Source organism: Eptatretus burgeri, chromosome 13 (genome assembly GCF_056783735.1).
Source record: "Eptatretus burgeri isolate ZD-2024b chromosome 13, Ebu_testis_v1, whole genome shotgun sequence".
NCBI lineage: Eukaryota > Metazoa > Chordata > Myxini > Myxiniformes > Myxinidae > Eptatretus > Eptatretus burgeri.
In genome coordinates, this window is record NC_140973.1 from 65157527 (window position 1) to 65170094 (window position 12568).

Genomic DNA, 12568 nt, shown 5'->3' on the forward strand with positions numbered 1-12568 from the left:
CAACACTGATAAAGCTTCATTCTCAAATAGGATGGCACTCAAGCGGGGAGTGATCTCGAAGCATCACCTGAAAATGGGATTGCATGTTATAGCTGAAAATTGGTTTCATGTAAGATCGAGATGACGAAGGGTAAAATGGCAACAAACTGACAATGGAAGAAAGAAAAGGAGAGAGAGTGAGAGAGGAAGGGTGAGAGAGGGAGAGAAAAAGAGAAGAGATGGAGGACAAAGAGAGGAGGAGAAGGAATTCAAGACAACTGTTCATCACCATCTCAGATTATGCCACATCCACAATCATAATCTTTTCTACCACTACTAACCCTCCACTAATGCACCTGTTTCCGTGTTTACATGTTTTACTCCCATTTTTACTTCCACCACCGAAGGTGAAGGAGGTGATGTTTAAACCCCTTTCTGTCTGCCTGTTTGTCTGTGTACAGAATATCTCAAAAAGTTGTGGACGGATCTGGATGAAATTTTGTGGACAGGTTGGGTGTGAGATAAGGACAAACTCAGATTTTGATGAAAATCTGGATATGGCTACTAGAATTTTTAAAAGTGATTCTTCACCTTTGAGAGATGGGGCTAAACAGATAGATTGCATGATATCTCAAAAAGTTGTGGACGGAATCAGACGAAACTTGGTGGACACGTTGGATGTTTGGCAAGAATGAATCGATTCAATTTTTGTGAAGATCTGAATCCGGATCTGGAAACGAAAATTATTTATTTTTAAAGCGATTCTTCACCATTGAGATAGGGCCAAAAAAAGTACGTATAGCATGATATTTCAAAAATGTATGGGGCCAGATATATTCTCATGGATCAGGCATTGCATGGCGGAGGGATGCACTCTACCGAGTGCCCTTCTAGTTATGACGAGAGTTTGCAGCTGAATCCATCTTGTCCACCCCATGTGTCCTCCCCTTGCCTTCATTATTCCCCACATCCCTTATTTATCCGTCTCTCTCTATTTTGTCCCTCAACCCTGCTGTTGGTTTGTCCCCCCTCGATTTTTACTGTTCTTTTCATTCAGTTACATCCTGATCCATTCTGTGTCCTCTATGAGTCTCGGCACTGTACACTATTAGAACGGCACTCGGTGGAGCGCATACCTCCGCCAGGCTGAACAGTTTACGTTTTGTATCCCACTGATATGCCGGAAATGCATTCGGATCTGAAACAAAATCTAATCGGCTTGTTCTTGTCACCTAACCAACTCATACACCAAGTTTTGGCAAAACTTGTCCACAACTTTTTGAGATATCATGCTAGACATCGTTTTTGGCCCCATCTTCCAATGGTGAAGAATCACTGAAAAATCAAAAAAATTATCGTAGAATCACTTAAAAATCAAAAAAATTGTCGTATCCGGATGCAGATCCTCACCAAAATTGAAACGATGCATCTGTCACACACCCAACCTGTCCACTAAGTTTGGTCCAAATCCATCAACACCTTTTTGAGATAACCTGGAGAGAGAGAGAGAAAGAGAGAGATCAAGCTGTAATTAGATTGAGTTTGTTCGGTGATAATGGTGGGAGCAAATATCACAGGGTAGGATGGGGGATAACAGGAGATGGTGGTGAACCACCTACTTGAAGCTCTGGAGGGAAGAGTAGGATTGAACAGCCTATGGAGGGCAATTTCACAAATGGGAGAAAAGAGAAACAAAAGGGAGTATTTGGAAATTGGTGTAAACCTGTATTTTGCAAATTCAACCAGAAGGGAGTTATTGGAGGAACAAGTACATGCTGGAGGATTTGGGGAGGGTCAGATGGCTGAGATTATCACGTGTTCACTGCACAATGATGCCGCATGCAACATTTTATGGACCAGCAAAGATGTCATGAGGAACTGGCACATTTTAATGCAAAATTTTATTCTAAAATGCAGGACAAAATAAGAAAAGATTTTACTTTGTTTATCTGATGACGTGAAAAGTGCAGCTCAGTGGTGACAAATTTTATGGCAGGTCTTCTGTTGCCCTTTTTACTGCTGTGCGATTCCCCAAAGTGAAACTGCTGGCTTCTGATTTGTTGTAAATCTCATTCATTGATTCTTCAGCACATACCTCCAGTGGAAGGGTCGAACATTGTTATGTTACAGACAGAGGAATTATTACAAATACATTAGAAAGGAGGTGATTAAGAGGGGATATAAAAGAGATGTTTAAGATAATGAAGGGTATCGACAAAATAAGTGCAGACGAGTCTTTCAGCTGGATAGACAGTGATAGGATAATAGTCTGAGAGTAAAGAAGAGGAGAGTAAGGCTGGGGTCTTTCTGTCAGACAGTAGTTAATGCATGGAATGGTCTCCCTGGAAAGGTAATGACAGCAGAAAGGGTAGATAGGCTTAAATTGGAATTAGATAGGTACCGAGATACATTAGAGATAGAAGGGTATTATAGGGATGTTGGCAGGACTTGAAGGTGGCTTGCATGTGGATGGGTGATGGTTGGGTTGGTGTGGCGCAGGCGTGATGGGCCAAATGGCCTCCTCCTGCACCAAAGTTCCTTGTATATCCTGGTAATGAGTCATGTTTGGAATCGGATGAACGATGGCACTTAGAATCAATACTCATGTGCATCTCTTGTTGCACTTGAAGCACATTTATAGTCAGTCACCATATTGACTACAAGACATGGTGATACACATGCAGACGTTCCCCCATGACAGTCATCCCTAGGAAGTGACAACATCATTAGCCCATCTGGACTTTAGTCCAGTGAGCTAATGCGATCAAGCAGTGTCTGTACGTGAGTGAGTGAGTGAGTGAGTGAGTGAGTGAGTGAGTGAGTGAGTGAGTGAGTGAGTGAGTGAGTGAGTAAACACTTCACTCATTATCGCTTTAACCAAACACACGATTCTGATGAAATTTGGCCACAAGCTTCACGTCTGATGACTAACGAAGGTTTATTGACCGCATCAAAATGTATGCTCATAAAGGGTATTTACGGGGAGGGGGGAGGGGGGAGTTGACCCCCCCAAAAAAAAATTGGTATTTGCTCTCTTCTGCGAAACTACACACACAATTTTTCAATTACGATTGATCACAACCTTCATCACCAGTGATGCACCAAAGTTTGTTCACAGCATTAAAAAATATCAAGGTCTCAAGGGGTCTACGGGGGGGGGGGGGGTCTGAACATTCATGTCCGGTTGGGCTCCCCCAAAATAGGGATTTGCTGTCTTCTCCGAAACTACTCACAATATTTCAATGAAACCTGACCACAACCATCATCACCTGTGATGTACCAAAGTTTGTTCAAGGCATTACAAAAAGAATCAGGGTCTGGGGGGGGGGTCGATGGGAGGTTTGAGTGACTGTTGCTCCTAATCTAAGTGAGCTTCAGGATGTGCAATCCTATTTTTAGATATACAAAAGGAGCAGTTGGTATCGAATAGGGGATACAATTTTGTGGGTTCGGTTCCCAATTTCTGCTTGGTGGAGGATTTACACACCTGTATTGGAGTGACAGCCTATCCAGGATTGGTACTAGTCATGGAGACATTGACAACTGATTCTGAGTGCACCCTGACTGATAAAGAGCACATGTAACTGACTACACCATCATCACCGGTTGCACAGAAATGTTCATTTCTTCCATACAGGATTCAGGATATTGTTGTAGAGTCCTTCCTGGTAGTAAGCTATGTCCATTAACACATAAACAACTGGATGAAGTCGATGCAGACGATTGTGTTTGATGGACCGACCTTTTCCCTTTGTAGCTTGAAGCTGCTATCAGGTGGTTTATCATCACCAGTGGGAACATTGTCAATTTCTGTATTGTGTCAGCTGGTCTCTCCCGAGCACAACAATATGCCGTTTTGATATAGTGGGACAATTTAAATGCAGACCGAGCTATGGAAAGGTGAGCCCATAATCTGAAGACTTGTGGCATGATAACTTTTCTTTTGGTGTTTGGAAGAAAAAACAGCCCATATGTTTTCCGTTCCTTCAGCATTGGTTGCCTGTAAATGCCACCTTGTCTGGGAGTGTGTGTGTGTGTGTGTGTGTGTGTGTGTGTGTGTGTGTGTGTGTGTGTGTGTGTGTGTGTGTGTGTGTGTGTGTGTGTATATATATATATTGTTGCGGATTCGCGCCCGCCGGCGTGCGGACGGCCACGTAACTCGAATCGCGGCACGTCGCCCACCGGACGGACAATCCAGTCGTGACCCTCTCGGACTAACGCCGGGAACCAGTCACGGGTGGACCTTTCGGTCTCACCGCGATCGTGCCAATCGGCCCCCGCGTGGGATAGGGTTGCTCGCCAAATTCGACCTACCTAAGTACCCACACGGAGGGTAGACCGGGCGATCGCACCTCGCCGCAGGTCGACTTCGGACACGGGCCACTTAAGCGACCCGTTCCGTACTATCGGGATAACCGAGCGGTGTTATTCGTCGGCCTCGACGGTTCGATTAATTATCGGGCATCTTAGCCCACGACCAACCCTTTACGTGAAGCAAGATGGGGATTCAATGAAAGAAATGACGAAGCGAAGCGGGAAAACAGTTCAACAATAAGCACATTTATTTCGCGATGAACGGAAAGCACACATATACAATTCCACCAAAAGCACATGTAAAAGAAGAAGACAATGCAATATTACACAAAAAGCAAATGCAACAATGCAGATCTATCCGACTACCGGGCACACGGCAACACTGAAACAATTTTACTTCACAGACGGCGCCGACAACACCTATTCCCAAAGCAAAAGAAAAGAGAACCACCCTCCAGGATGAGGGGGGTAGGCGGGCCTGGGGCCGAGACCGTGTCGGGCCTACCCGTCTGATGATGAGACGCGGAGCGGCGGTGGTGCCTCAACTCCGCGGGCCTCGCGGACAGTGTCTGGTAGGGGGTGGGAAGGGGGCCCCCTTTGTCGCACTATCTCAGCGCGGGGGGAAACAGGAGGGGGTTGCTGATGCTCGGGGAAAGGAGGATTTAACCCTGTCTCAGGTCCCGCGGCGAGCGTCTCCTCCTCCACCTCGGTCGCGTTGCTGGCCTCTCTGTGCCGCTCCCGGCACCGACGCGAGCACCCCCTCGTCCGCCTTCGCCGCCGTCACCTCTCCACAGCTCCGTCCTCTTCACTCCGACTAGTACCACTTCTTTCCAGCTCCACCGACGACTCTCTTGAATTCCGCACACTCCACTCTACTTCCAACTCAACTCTTCCTCAACTTCCAACTGAACTGCCTTGACTGACGAACGCAGTCGTTTTTATAAGCCCCGTGGCTTGGCTCTTTCAGCCTTGACCCTCAGCCTCCGACCCTTCACCTGGCTCCCCATTGGCCCGAGGAAAAGTGGGCGTGAATGCTTTTTGATCCATGAATTTGCATATAGCGACCGCCCTCCAACGCCCTGGAGGCGGGGCCAAATCGCCCCTCGCTCACCGATTGGATGGAACAAAAGTGGGCGTGAGTCGTTTTTGATCCGTTTTTCTGCGGAAAGTCCGTGATGTTTTTGAACACGCTGCTCGGTGCGCGCCCCGCACGAGTCCAGCATCGGTGCCCACGAGTGGCGCGAGATGACGGTGATGCGATGGTGGCGAGTTGTGACGGTAAAGGTCGTGGCGGTTGTGGTGAAGCGGCGTTGTGGTTGGTGGTTGTTGTTGTGAAGCGGCGTTGTGGTTGGTGGTTGTTGTTGTGATGGCTGTTGAGACGTGGTTGGTGGTGGTAATAATGGCGGCTGGTCCAAAATAAAGATAGTAAAAGAAAAACGGCTATCCTGAAGAGTCGCAGCCCTCATGAATGACATTTATTCCCTCTAGACAACGGGTTTGGGCCTAACTACACAGACACTTACCGAGATATCTCACCTAAGGGACCTGAATGGTGGTTTGTGAATTTCGTCAACCACAACACTACCCCCCCTCCCCTTTTTACAGACTCGTCCCGAGTCGTCAAATTTTCGTGTGCCATCATGTGTAGTTTTCCCCTAGTACATTTTACCTACGGATCCCTGAGTGCGACATTCATGGTATTCGTGTCCCCAAAATAAATAACCTAAGGGCTGAGTAACTACCTAAACAAACTCACTCACACGGACGACTTAAATAAAATTGCCGGCGCTAAGACAAACATGCCGGGGGCGCACTCATATTTACAGTACATCTTAACCTTACTTACAAATTTTACACTAAACCATGACCCAGGATCACTGAACTCTGCAAAAAGAAAGCAGTTAGCAGGGAGCCAGGCTGCTCACATGCAGTCTCTGGCTCAAACAATGCAGGTGACGGGGAACGTGGCCGGCTGCTCACACGCAGTCCAAGGCCTTCCTTTTTGAACTGAACGCAGTGAAAAACAACGGTGCATGGGCCGCACAAACGTAGTCTCCGTGCCAGCTCAAGTGGCACACGCAATGAACACAACGAATGGATGGATGAATGGTTTGAACTGAACGCAGTGAACCACAACGGTGCATGGGCTGCACAACGCAGTCTCCGTGCCAGCTCAAGTGGCACACGCAATGAACACAACGAATGGATGGATGGATGCAAACACGGTGCACGGGCCGCCATTGCAGGCCCGTGTTGTAGCTGCCAACGGGGCAGTTCTCGCAGCTTGCAAACTGTTGCCTTGCGGATCCTGGCGCACATGGAAATGAACAGGGGGGGGGGGCAAAGCAAAAATTGAACGGGGCTGGTGAACAGGGGCAGTGGGCATGGCATGGCAAAGGCAGCAGGCAAACACAGCCCGCAGAAGAAGGCCGCTGCAGGCAAACACAGCCGGCAGATGAACTGGCCGGCACAGGCCTTGAAGAAAAACACGGCCAGCCGATGGCACAGGCCTTGCAGCAAAACAACAGCTGCCGATGAAGTTGGCCGGCCTCCGCCTTGAAGCAAAACACGGCCAGCCGATGAAGTTGGCCAGCCTTTGCCGTTCAGTGGAGGTTGGTGGAGGGAGTGCGGTGGTGCTGGCCACTTGGAAGGCGGGCTCGGACCTACCTACCTGTCTCCCTCCCAACCTATCGCCTTTGCCTGTCACTGTACATACCCACTCCCTTAATTTGTCAAACCCCAATTTAGCCCCAACTTATTTTTTTATTTTCTTTTTTTACTTCCCCACTATAAATCGTCCCCTAACCCCCTTTATCGTCCTTGTTCGGCTCACCTATCCTGTCACCTAGCCTACTCCCAACCCCTACGTTCCCTTCCCGGAGGGGAGTAAGGGAGAGCTAACGTCCTGTGTCGAGGCCCAACTCAAGCCTCAGAATGGCCTCCGCAGAGTTCAGCGATCTAACCCAAAGTGGGTCCAGCGGCCCACAACGAGAGCGAGGGGATGGATGGTGCAGAGGGGTACACTTCCTAATCTACCCTATCCATTTAACCGTTAAACTACCCCGGGGCTTTCAACAAGCGCCTCTCGCTTAAACTATTGGTTCTAACAACCCAGATTCCCGTCGCCTGTGTTGGTGTCCTCACAATTTCGGGCCTCGCCCCCCCAATTTTCTCTCCGTGCCCTCACACGGTCTCATGGCTGGGACACGTGGCTCCCTTTGGCAGGCACGACCCTCTGCCGATTCTCCGACGATGGCACCCCCGGGCACTACACTGCCTCCGAGCCTACCAGCTCCCTAACACCGGGGAGTGCCCCCCATGGCACCTCCCCTGAAACGCACACGAGGCAGGCTGGCTTCCCAGGCCCCTTTCCGAGGGTCACCCGCACCCACAACACTGCCCACGCGGCTAATGGCGCCCCGGGCCCCCGCACCAAGCAGGCGCACCCGTGCCCACTACGCTATCCCGGCCCCCCATGGGCCCTTGGCCTACCACGTTTGACTAGCCTGGTGCCCGGGGTACCCACTCAGCAATACTCACTTTTCGCAGCCACGCTCCCAGCCCGTCAACAGGGCTCCTGCACCCCTCCAAACGGGTTTCGAGCCTACACACCCACCAACAACAAAACGACCTCCATTTTTCAATTTAACTAACCCAGCTAACTTACTTTATACTGACCCTGGGGTCCCTTGGGCGGGAGTCACTCCTCCCCCCAATCACTCATCGCACCATGCATTCCCCATTCGCTCCACTCACACAGACCCGCTGGCCTCACTCACTCATCATGTACTCACCTCACAACTCTTCAACACACACACCGCTGAACTCTGCCATCCTTCTAACTACATCCCCTAACTAACTCGTGCTCCCACGTCGTCCCTTAAACTATAGCACGTCCCATTTAACCTACGTAGCTAAGCTACGTCCCCTCTACACATTCACAAGTCTGTCTCTGTCTTCTAACTCAAAAATTCATTTTATTTCCCAACCTAAATCTCGCTACAATCCCTCTAACTAATCCATTCCACGGACTCCATGGGGACTTACCCCTGCCCCATGAAGTCGGTCTAACTAAGCTAACCCTTCCCCCTAACTAGTTTCCATCCTGTGCCCAGGTAAGGGGGTCTTCCACCCCTTGCCCAGGAATCCTGTGCACCCGAAAGTGAGGCTTGTTTTTTTTTTTTTTTTCCATGCGCAGCACCAGCGCGGCAACTCGCGCTCTTTGCACCTGCCCATGACGTCATGCAGCTGCACGTGTACCTCGTCCCTCCTTGGACGGAACCATCCGGCAGGGATACCCCTCCTGCCGGATTCCAACCCCGCGTGCAGCCATGACGTCACCGTGCGCATAAAAAAAACACAAGCCCCACGTCTCGAGGGGTTCCCCACGCGAACACATGTGCTTTGCCCGTTGGAGCTTAACACACACGATCGCGTGGAGAACCAGTCCGGTCCAAATCCATTATCCTGCCTACACTTTGTCCGTCCGCGGGATCGGCAAATCCACCGCGTGCGTTTCCGGACCGGGCTTCACTCTCGCAAGCGAGCACGTGGGGGCCTCGTGCGTTGCACAGCACGGACCTCGTGCTCACTGCTGGGTGAACCCGGCACGGTCCCCGAAACAGCTTCAGCCGCTACCCGGCTTTCTTTCTTCATCTGTCTCCGTCGTCGCCATTCGACCCACGCACTCCTGCGTGTAACGACGCTCACACTCCACTCCATTACATTCACACCGGGAGACGCGGCTGCGTGCTCCCGCATGCCAACCGACATCTCCCTCACATACCGCTCACTCACACACACGGTCTCCCTTGCACTCGGCCGTTCACTCACGCATGCGACCTCCCTCGCACACATGGCTCCACTCACTCGCGGCCTTCCACTCACTCGCGGTGCCTCATCCACACTCCGTGCCTCACTCACACACGCGGGGGCACTCAACCACGGTGTTTCATCCACACACCGTCCCTCACTCACACACGCGGGGGCACTCAACCGCGGTGCCTCATCCACACTGGCCGTTTCATCCACACACACGGCCTCACTCACACACGGTGCCTCACCCACACACGCGGGGGCACTCACCCGCGGTGCCTCACTCATACATGCGGGGGAACTCATCCGCGGTGCCTCATCCACACACGGCGTGCTGGGAAGCACGTACTCCGGCACATTCGCCACCACACCACTCACACACGGGGTCGCTTCCACACACGGGGACGCACTCACACCTTGCACCACACACACAGGGACAACCACACTGGGGATTCGTGTCCCCACAAGGGTCTCCGGGGCCTCTATACCCCCCAAGCTCTCCGTGCACCTGTCCACAGCACCCGTCCTCTCAACCTCGCAAAGCACGACCGAACCCACCTGGTCGTGATCCGCCTCAAGGGGGCATACTCCCTCCCCTCGTTCCTGGAGTCGGCTATCCCGCTGCTCGCACCGGGTCCCTACACGCTCCGCGAGATCAACCTCATCGTCCTCCACTACCTCTGTGTGTGTGTGTGCGTCTCTCAACCCGTTATTATCATGCAGTCTCTCCTCTATTTTTTCTGTCTCCCGTGTCTCTATACATTTTCTCTCCTGGTTCCTTTTTTCTGTCTCTTCCTGGTTCCTTTTCCTTTCCCATCTGAGTCGTTCTTTCTCTCTGAGCCCCATTAGCTGTTCGTTCTCCCTCCGGAGCTCCTCAATCTCCGTTGACTCCAGTCTCGCTCTCCGTTTTAGTTGTTCAATTTCACACTCATATAGTTGTTGTTTTCTCTCCCACTGTTCCTCCTGCTCTTTGTTTTCCAATCTCATTGTTTCTTTCAATTGGCTCATTTCCTTCCTGTGTTTCATTCGCTGTTCTCTCACTACTCTTCCTCGTTTCCTCTCCTGTCCTTCCTTCTCCAGTTTCATGGTTTTCTTCATTTGGTTAATCTCCTGTTTGTGTTTCATTCGCTGTTCTTTGTCTATCTCCTCGTACTCCAGCCTCAGCTTTTCTTTCAATTGGTCAACCTCAGATTCATGTTCTTTTTGTTTTCTATTCCATTGTTCCTCTCCGTTCTTCCCTCTCCAATCTCGTTGTGTCCTTCAATCTCCTGATTTCTCCTTCCTGCTTCATTCCTTGCTCCTTTACTTTCTCCTCGTATTCAAACCTATTTTTTTCCTTTTGTCGTTCAGTTTCAAATTCATACTCTCAGTTTTCTATTCCACTGTCTTTCTTGTTCCTCCTTCTGCAATCTCGTCATTTCTTTCAACTGACTGATTTCTTTCTCCTGTCTCATTCGTTCTTCCTTCATTACTCTTTCTTGTTCCTCATTCTTTAGTCTGGCCTTCGCTTCCAGCTGTTCGACCTGTACAGTGTGGTTTCTTAAAGTTTCATTTTCCGTTCTCTTCCTTTCCTCTTTTAACACTCTCAGTTCGTTTTGTAGTTCCCTCTCTTTGTTTTGGTGTTTCTGTAACTCAGAAACTTTCTTTTCCAATTCCTTTCTCATCTCCGCACACTCAGACTTTGCTTTGGCTTCGAACTGTTCTTCCGGCTTGCGCTTGTGGTTTTCTACCCGTCTTCCCAGTTCCTCTGTCTCCGTTTTTCCCTCCAGTCCCAGCTTATCAACTCTCTTCATGTCTTGAAGTCTTTTCTCACATTCTACCGTTTCGACCTTCAATCCCTCCTCTGTCTCCTCCTGGCTTTCTTTTAATTTTTCTAATACCTTCTTTACCTCGTGTCTCGTCTTACACGTCTCCCGAATTATTTTCTCGCCCGCCCCGACCGCGGGCCTGACAGCCGTTGCACTCCCCCCCAGCTCGTTCGTCCCAGCACGTGGCAGCGCCATTTTCTCGCCCGTGGTCCGCGTTTCGCTCCTCGCCATAATGCCTGCCTGCAGGCCTATGCCCATGCTCTGCATCTCACCCCGCATTTCTTTCATTTGGTTTTTCGCTTCGAGTGCGTTTCCATCCATTTTTTTATTTTCCATTTGTTGCGTATTTCTCTTCATTTCGTTGTTCCTTTCTTTCATTTCGTCAATTATGCTCTGCGCGAGTTCCATAACCTGCCGCATTGTCACCTGCCCTGGCCACTCCCACTGACTACATTTAGTGGTGGAGTTGTAATAAAAAAACCAACCAGATGAACGGCATCGATGCCTTTCCCAACCTTCTGGTAGGGTTTCTCTTGCCAGGTGATCTCGTCCTGAGCCATGGATTCTACATTACTATTACACATACCTAATCCACCCGGCACCCGCTCGCCTTGAGACGCCATCTTGCCTCTCTTAAAGGGTTAATTTAGCTCACTCGTAATTTGGAGGGAATCGGGGGTCGCTCCCCTCACCCCTGGACCGATTCCCGTGAATTTAATTGGAGACAGGAGAGCCCGTTTTTCCGTTCTCCGATACCAGTGCCGCGAGGAGGGCGATGAGTTTGTATCGCACGACCTGACACCAGTGTTGCGGATTCGCGCCCGCCGGCGTGCGGACGGCCACGTAACTCGAATCGCGGCACGTCGCCCACCGGACGGACAATCCAGTCGTGACCCTCTCGGACTAACGCCGGGAACCAGTCACGGGTGGACCTTTCGGTCTCACCGCGATCGTGCCAATCGGCCCCCGCGTGGGATAGGGTTGCTCGCCAAATCCGACCTACCTAAGTACCCACACGGAGGGTAGACCGGGCGATCGCACCTCGCCGCAGGTCGACTTCGGACACGGGCCACTTAAGCGACCCGTTCCGTACTATCGGGATAACCGAGCGGTGTTATTCGTCGGCCTCGACGGTTCGATTAATTATCGGGCGTCTTAGCCCACGACCAACCCTTTACGTGAAGCAAGATGGGGATTCAATGAAAGAAATGACGAAGCGAAGCGGGAAAACAGTTCAACAATAAGCACATTTATTTCGCGATGAACGGAAAGCACACATATACAATTCCACCAAAAGCACATGTAAAAGAAGAAGACAATGCAATATTACACAAAAAGCAAATGCAACAATGCAGATCTATCCGACTACCGGGCACACGGCAACACTTATACAATTTTACTTCACAGACGGCGCCGACAACACATATTCCCAAAGCAAAAGAAAAGAGAACCACCCTCCAGGATGAGGGGGGTAGGCGGGCCTGGGGCCGAGACCGTGTCGGGCCTACCCGTCTGATGATGAGACGCGGAGCGGCGGTGGTGCCTCAACTCCGCGGGCCTCGCGGACAGTGTCTGGTAGGGGGTGGGAAGGGGGCCCCCTTTGTCGCACTATCTCAGCGCAGGGGGAAACAGGAGGGGGTTGCTGATGCTCA

General features: G+C 50.6%; 1 long non-coding RNA gene across 3 annotated transcripts in view; it reads right to left on the reverse strand.

The window, feature by feature from the left end:
- Positions 1-12568, reverse strand: part of LOC147014665 (uncharacterized) — a 93582-nt gene that overhangs the window by 54665 nt on the left and 26349 nt on the right. The window contains exon 2 of one of the 3 annotated variants that reach the window (XR_015050859.1): positions 1390-1472. The exons of the other annotated variants lie outside the window; for them this stretch is intronic. This is a non-coding gene — a long non-coding RNA (uncharacterized LOC147014665). The remainder of the gene's footprint in view (positions 1-1389; positions 1473-12568) is intronic. 3 annotated transcript variants of the gene reach the window in all.